The sequence below is a fragment of the Quercus lobata genome, chromosome 10, assembly GCF_001633185.2.
Source record: "Quercus lobata isolate SW786 chromosome 10, ValleyOak3.0 Primary Assembly, whole genome shotgun sequence".
Lineage (NCBI taxonomy): Eukaryota > Viridiplantae > Streptophyta > Magnoliopsida > Fagales > Fagaceae > Quercus > Quercus lobata.
The window spans coordinates 15,549,862-15,558,330 of record NC_044913.1 but is presented as its reverse complement, the minus strand read 5'-3'; the positions used below and the strand labels follow the sequence as shown (position 1 = coordinate 15,558,330).

The window sequence follows — 8,469 nt, the reverse complement described above, 5'->3', positions numbered from 1 at the left end:
GATTACGTTAATCGTCCCTGCGGGTGGCCTTAGGGTAGTATCCCTCCGGGCTTCCTGATGGGTCTGGCCTTGATGACCACTGGAATGATGTAGAAGGTGCTTCAGCTTTCCTTCCGGACTTGCTGGTCCAAGTAGTTCCAGAGGTTCCTGTAGTTCTCCGTGGTATGTCCATGGTCCTGGTGATAATGGCAATAAAAGTTCTGATCGCGCCTTGTGGACTCTCCTGCCATCTTATTCGGTCACCTGAAGTATGGCTCGTTATTGATTTTCTCCAACACCCGATGTACTGGTTCTCAGAATACAGTATTGACTGTCTTTGTGTTGGTTGCTCCAGGTTGCCCTACGAAATCTCTCCTCGGGCGGTTGCTGTTATATCGGTCCGACCTAAAATCCCTCCTCTCCTGAGGGATAACCTTCTCTTTTCCTCTACCTTGCAACTAGTCTTCCTCCACTCGTTTATACTTATCGATCTGATCCATCAATTGGCACATACTGGTGGCAGGCTTGCCAGTCAGAGACTTCCTCAAGTCGTGCTCGGCTGGGAGACTAATTTTGAAGGTGATAATGGTGACATCGTCAAAATTGTCGTCAATTTCATTGTACGTCTCCCAATATCTGTCCGAGTAAGCCTTTAAAGTTTCTCCATTATGCATGGATAATGACAACAAAGCACTCAAAGGTCGATGAGCTCTGCTATTTGTAACGAAGCGGAAGCCAAAAGCTTGGGTCAGCTGCCTATACGAATCTATGGAATTTGTCTTTAAGCCATTAAACCACCTCATCGCCACTGGTCCCAAGCTAGACAGGAAACCCTTGCACATCAGCGCCTCGTTTTTAGAATGGACAGCCATCCTTTGGTTGAACTGGCTCACATGCTCCACGAGGTCTATTTTACCGTTATAAATGATGAAGGTTGGCTGCTAGAACCATCGAGGAAGCGTAGCCCCTACTATGTGGTGCATGAAAGGCGACTTGGAGAGTTGATCCAATGCCCTACTCATGGCATCGTTTCCCAAGCCCCTAGGAGATGGGCTTTTACGCTTACGCCTCCAGTAGTGCTCCTCATCGTGAGAAAAGGTCTCACTTAGGAGAGTCCTCGATCTTTGTCTATAGTCGTCATCATTTTCATCATTGAAGGGTATGTCAGGCCTAGAACGAGATCGCCTTCGTTGTGCATGGTGCAACTTTCTCTTCAAATTGTCTATCTCTCGCTGCATGGCCAGCTTATCGTTCTGTTTCTGAGATACGTGACTCCTAACTTCTTTTGGTTGCACGGCTCGGTTGTTATTTTGTCTCTGGAGCACGTGACTACCCACACGAGAATAGCTTTTGCTGGTTTGAGTGGTGTTTACACTTCCCTCTCGAAACCTTCCATTTTCTTCATTTCAATCACGTTTAGGGTTAGGAAAGTTACCCTGTTGTTGGGATCTAGCTGGTTCGGGCTGATGTGAGCCTGCTTGATGAGGGCTTGATCCTACCATGCTTAATTGTTTCACTTACTAACACACAAGCTCTTTCCATAGACGGTTCCAATTGTAGGGACTGGGTTCGAGCATTTCTCCTATTGGATGAGTAGACTCAAGCCCAACTAACCCAATACAATAAATTTATAGATAATGAGTTTAAGAACTAGGTCTTAATCAGGATTACAACAACTAGACACAGTTATGTTTGGATTGAATAACAAGAATATAGACGAAAGTATGAAGTTCTGTCCTCGGGCACTTCGTCCGAGGAACTTAGTGTTCTTCTTCTTTCTTCAATGCTAGGTTCCAAAGGCTTCCAGGATCATGCAAATTTCTCCCGTATTCTCCTTTTTTTCTCCCTCTTGATTTTCGATCCCCCATTCTTGGAGGATCTCTCACATTATATATCTCCTTCCAATCGATCTTGGCCCTCCATCTATTGATCATGCAGGTCCTTACTCAAGTGCTCGTCCCATCAGCCACCTTCTCAAACTCTCTTTGAGTTGCGGCAACCAAGACCGCATTGTTTAGGGGTCATTTCCTCATTAATGCGGCCAGAATGTTAGTTGGGTATATTTAATGCAAAGGTGACAGTTTCTCGTTGAATTGCTCATGCATCTTACCCCCATGGGTGTCCTACTATACTTGTTCTTTTTCTGGGGGCGCCCTTTGAAGCTGCCTTTGACTGCGTACCGTTCTTTCCTTCTGGGATTTGGAATGCCAAGAACAGGATCGTCCTCAACAACATTTCTAGGCTATTTGGGCTTTCTTTGTTCGTCCTCGGCCATTTCTTCCTCCTCGGCGTGGGCCTTGGGCTTAGTATAAAGTGGGCCGGGGTTGTCAAATTCTTTGGCCCCACAATTATATTTATAATTTTTCTTATCGTAGGAATAGCTTTGAACTATTGATTGAGTTTTATTTATTGATATAGATACATGAGATTGGAATTGTATATTTCTTAGACATTCATAAGAAACTACACCATATTATAAATTTAATATTTAAAATAATATGTAGGAAAAAATGTAGACTTTATGTCTAAAATTGAACATTTTACCTATCAAAATGAAAGAAAATAATCTGTATAAAAACATAAATAGAACATGATTTAATTTTTTTTTTTTTACTACATTCACTTTTATATATTAAGATTTAATTGTCTTTAATTGGATTTTCGTATTGCATTTTTGTTACTATGCTCCTGTTGAGCCTTCTCATTTGTCACATTATTGACCACATCATTATTTGGATTTATTTCGATTGATATTATTCATTTTTTAGGCGGTTCATATTTTGATAAATTATGTTATCTTGCGTTATATTTTCCTTTTTTTTTTCCTATACAACTAAACTATTTGAGTTTCAAATATATTATTCAAAATTTTCATTCTCTTAAAATGAGATTATTATATTTATAATTTTTCTTATCATAGGAGTAGTTTCGAACTATTGATTGAGTTTTGTTTACTAATATAGATACATGAGATTGGAATTGTATATTTCTTAAACATTCCTAAGAGACTATACCATATTATAAATTTAATATATACAATAATATGTAGAAAAAAAGTAGACTTTATGTCTAAAATTGAACACTTCACCTATCGAAATGAAAGAAAATAATCTATATAAAAACATAAACAGAACATGATTTAATTTTTTTTTTTTACTACATACACTTTTATTTATTAAGATTTAATTGCCTTTAACTGGATCTTCATATCGCATTTTTTTTACCATGCACCTGTTGAGCCTTCTCATCCGTCACATTATTGGCTACATCATTATTCTTTTTATTATTTATTTTTTACTTTTAATTTTTTGAAAATATTAAATATATAAATATATTGTCTTTATAAATTCATCTTAGGCAATTTTAAATTTACATATTCATTTACATTAATTTTGATGTTATAACTAAATAATATATCAATAAAAAATAAAAATAAAAATATTGTCTATACATATTTGTGGGGACAAAGACTCAAACTCGTATAGTGGGCTTCGGGGCTTTACCTGGGACAATTGGCAAATCCGAGGAGAGGCAAATGGTTGTCTAAGGGATTCCCAATTAAACTCTCATAAGCAAGGAACATATGGAAGACAATTCAAGGAGGAATACCTCCTCGGATGTGATGAGTGTAGCTCGAACGTGCACTCTAGCAATTAGAGGGACCCTCCAATAGGCACTAGCAATAAGAGTGTGCCTCATAAACCCGCGGGGAAGAAGGAAACGCAAAATATCCAAGGAAAGGCTGCTGCTACCGCATTAAATTCATTGCAGCTACTTTTCTGGCCACATTTATGTGGAGAGGACCTGTGAATAGTGTTGCCTTGGCCACCACAACTCACAAATTGCTGAAGAGGGGTGTCCGATGGGACAAGTACTCAAGTAGGAATTCAGATGATCAACAAGCGTAGGACCAAAATGGCTTCAAGAAGGTTATATAATATGGGGAGTTCCCATGAGAGGGGAGGACGGAGAGTAGAAAGAGAACACTGTAGCGATCTAAACTGTTATATTGTCCGAACAGTGATTAATACATTATCATTTTGCCTCCTCGGACCGAAAGTCTATGAACATCAACGTGTTTTATTTGTATTTAATCGTAGTTCAGTCTAATACTAACCGTTGTCTAATTTACTAAGATCTAGTTCTTCGACCTATTCTCTATAAATTTATTGTTTTGGGCTCGTTGGACCAAGACCCCATACCTTTTGGGCTTGGGCCCCAAATCGTGACCCTATAATATTCATCTTGGACGGTCTGATTTTAATAGTTGATAGACACATTCAAATACATAGCCAACATTGTATTTTGATATAAATTTAAAATCTCACTTCCAAAATAACTAAGTATTATGTCCAAAAAAAAAAAAAAAATCAAACAAAAGTTAAAAGAGGGAGAGTGAAGACTTGTGACGGAAAACTTAAAAAATCAAACACAATACCAAATTGTATTAACCCAAAATAGTATTATCTAAAAAAAAAAATACAATGATTCATCAACCTAAAGTAAGGTTGCAAAAAAGAATAAATTATATATATATATATATATATATATATAGAGAGAGAGAGAGAGAGAGAGAGAGAGAGAGAGAGAGAGAGAGAGAGAGAGAAATCACCTTTTTTCGAAAGAGAAATAGAAAATAAAATGAGAAAAAGAAGCATCAAAGTAAGAAATATAGTCATAAGTCAAAAACCAAACTATCCAAGTCATGATATATAATATAATAACATTATATTTATGTAAACTATCTTTATATGCAATAGAATAATGTTTAACAATCATAAAAAAGAAAAAAAAAAGATAATAACTTAAAAACACAGACAAATTGTAACCCAAAGTAAAATTCTAAAGAACACATAAATACATCAACCTAAAATAAAGATACAAAAAATAAAAAATTCACACAAAAATAAAATATGAGAGAGAGAGAGTAATAACCTTTTTCATGTGAAAAAATATGTATAGAATGGGTGAGAGAATGTCATACATATAGTAATAAAATGGGGATAAGAAGAGTCAAAATAAAAGGAAGAAGAAGAGATAGATGAAGAATGACATTAAGATTGAGAGTAGTGGAGAAATGAAAATGTGAAATGGAAGTTATGATTGAAAGTAGTGGAGAGAAATGAGAAATAGGTAGATGATGTGACGGCTAATGTGGCTCAATAGGAATGTAGCAACAATAAATGCTACGCTTCAGCTTTTAGATATATATAGATTCTTCTATATTCATATGAGCTACTCTAAAAAAATAAAATATTAACACAACAAATTGTCACAATAATTTCACAATTGTTGAGGTATTAATTCCTTATAAGCCAAACTAAAATAATAAATTATCATACTGGAACCAACCATAACTAAAAATAAAGGTATTGTGAAAAACAAAAGTGTGACATCTATAACATTTTTCACATCACTTTCATAATAAATCATAAGTGGTAGATTGTTATTGGTTCTAATTTAAACTTACCAATGAAATTATTTTTTTGCCAACCAATAACAATCTGTAACAACATACTACTTGTAAGAGCACGTTTTGGATCCTTCGCCTAAGATATGATTGGATCCAAGCCCAATACAATGAATTTGTAGAAAGTGGGTTGGAGAACTAGGCTCTAATGAATGACTTAATAGTTAGAATGGATTTTAACAGATAATTAGACAGAAATGGACTAGATTTATCTAAGTAAATTTGTTCTCGGCACAATCCGAGGAGGTATATTCTAGTATATATTGATTGAAAATGGTTACAGATATAGTTCAAGTTGCTACAATGTTTTTTCTTACAAATTTCCAATCCCCTACTCTCAGGGTTTTCCCTCTAATTTATATCATCTTTCTTTCTCATCCTTCCCCTACACGTGGAGTAGATTACTCAAGTGGATCCATGTCCAATCCACCCTCTCCTGAAGTCTTTAGGAGTAGCGGTAAGGCTGAAATAACATTGTTCAGAGATCATTTCCTCATTAATGTGACCAGGGAGTTAGATGCAAAGCATTCAATACGGTGGTAGCAGCTTTCCCTTAGATATTTCTGAGTTCCCGTCCCTCTTGTACGTTCATGATGAACATTCTTATCACTGAAACTTCTTGAAAGGTTACCTTAAAATATTATGATATACATTTGACCTGTGTTTGGCTTATCTAAGGAGATATTCCTTCTTGGCCTACCTTCCCATTTGTAACCTACTCATGGAACTCTGAGCTTAACCCACTCACTACTATTTATTCGTCCTCGGATCACCTCACGTACTTGGCTAAGGCCCAAGGCCCAAGTCCCAATATATAATTTGGGCCCTTATCCCTATACTACTTATGATTTGTTGTAAAAATGTTGTGGATATAATATTTTTCTTGTGAAAATATTAAGACATTTTGTTGCTGTCATAATATTTTTCACAACTACTAAAGTGTCAATTTTTTACGAATCAAAATAAAATATAATAAAATTATAAAGGTATTATGATAATGTTATACCATTATATTGTGTTTCTAGAATTTTTTTTTTAATTAAAATTTTTTTTTTTAGTCAACTTTGTTTAGCCAAAATTCACTATTTCATGTATTGTTTTCATGGATTGACTTTTTTTTTATTATATTTTTATCTTTACGCACCGTTTTAAGTAAAAACACATAGTTTTACACACACACACACACACACACAAAACTTTGGATAAAAACACATTTTATCCTTTATGTTTGGGATAATTCATAATTTGTGCTTAAACTTTAAAATCAAGCAATTCTCCCCTTAATATTTTGGAAAATAGCAAATATGTCATATTGCTATTCTCTCAGTTAAACTCTAATGAAAACTTATAATTCTTAAAATATTACATTATGTAATGTTTAAAATACTCTCACTAAATTTTAACATTCCAAAAATTTTCTTCACGTATTTTGATTTTTAAATGGTAGTAATGCTTAGAAAGTTAAAATAATGATACAAGGTGTTTTATTTATTACCTAAAGAACATTGATTTTCTAGATTTAAATCTTCGAAACTTATAATTTATTTAATGGAAAATTCGACAACACAAGCCTTTTGTTATTTATTTTTTTCCTTTTCTTGCTTAAAATAGAGAAGAGGTGCATGGAATCGGTTGGTTTTAAAAATTGAATATAGCAAAGCAAATGCAAAAAGATAAAGCTATTTTAGAATTTTCTTTTTAGTAATCCAAAATAAAAGGTGCAAGGTGCAATCCGCTAAATGAGAGAATCCTGGAAGAATTAAAAAAATTAAGAAAAGTGGAGATGCGGGGCATCGATCCCCGTACCTCTCGCATGCTAAGCGAGCGCTCTACCATCTGAGCTACATCCCCATCTGTCGATAGTCAGACAAAGCAAAAATCTAGACTAAACAAAAACGCACACTGATGCGGAAACTTGAACGTCAACCTCTTCTTTATCTCACCATCACTATCATTCTCTTCGTCAGTGTACCAAAAATTCCAATTTTCTATGGCACTGACATGTCCTGATGTACATCCAACCATTGATATAAGCCTGGACTTGGTGGCTGTGGCCTATTCTTGGTTGCTGAGAATAATATAATTAAACGCATTTCAAACAAATGACACTGCCAATATATTGTCTTTTTTAATCATCCCATTTCTCTTGAAGTAACCAAAGTATTCTTTAACGTATTTCTTTTTATTATCCTTATGGGGTCGTGCTAGTACACTCTTATATTTTGCCGAATTGCTTATTTTCCTGATTTTTTGCTTAGAAAAAGTTAAGAGGATGATGAAATTAGATATTACATTGAGTTTGTCATAACTTAGGAACGAGAAGACAATACTCATCCGTAGACTTGTATTTAACTTATACTAGAAAAAGAAAATAAATACTAAATAAACTATTTGGCTTTGTTGGGGTGAGTTGTTGATCTTTACAAGACCTAGAATAACATCTAACTTGTTAGAGTCGACTCATATTTTTTTTTTTGGCTAATTAGCTTTTGTGGGTTTAATAATATGTTGGGGTTGTGGGGCCCTGTAGTACGGTACGATAAAATCAAGGATATTTTGAATATTTGTACATGACAAGGTTATGCTATGTATAAATATTATTATAACCCTAATTTCTCATATATTAGATTAATAGTAGCTCACTCCCTTGGATGTAGTACACACTCAAATCACATAAAATTTCTGTGTTGATTTTTCTCTTCTTTACTTTAATCTTTGCTTAAACCGATTATTCATAACATAACTCTAACATGAATTTTTCTATCCTGGAATTTGATAGTTCTCCAGGCCATTACTTCATTAGAAAATCCACAAATAACAAGCAGTATGGCAGTTGATTTGAAATAATAATAATAATAATAATAATAATTATTCAGTTGTCTGGATAGTAGTGCTCATTAGAATAGGTTTGTTTGCCTGTAACTGAGTGAGAGTAGAGTAGAAGCAAATCCTCAACTTATTGACAAGTTTAAGCATTATTAACTCGTAGCAATAGAACTGCTTATACTAGGCCCACACAG

The 8,469-nt window shown here is 34.7% G+C and overlaps 1 non-coding gene across 1 annotated transcript; it reads right to left on the bottom strand.

The window, feature by feature from the left end:
* Positions 1 to 7,227: 7,227 nt before the first annotated feature.
* On the bottom strand, positions 7,228 to 7,300 carry TRNAA-AGC. The gene has a single exon. It is a non-coding gene; the product is annotated as a tRNA-Ala (tRNA).
* Between the last annotated feature and the right edge of the window lie 1,169 nt (positions 7,301 to 8,469).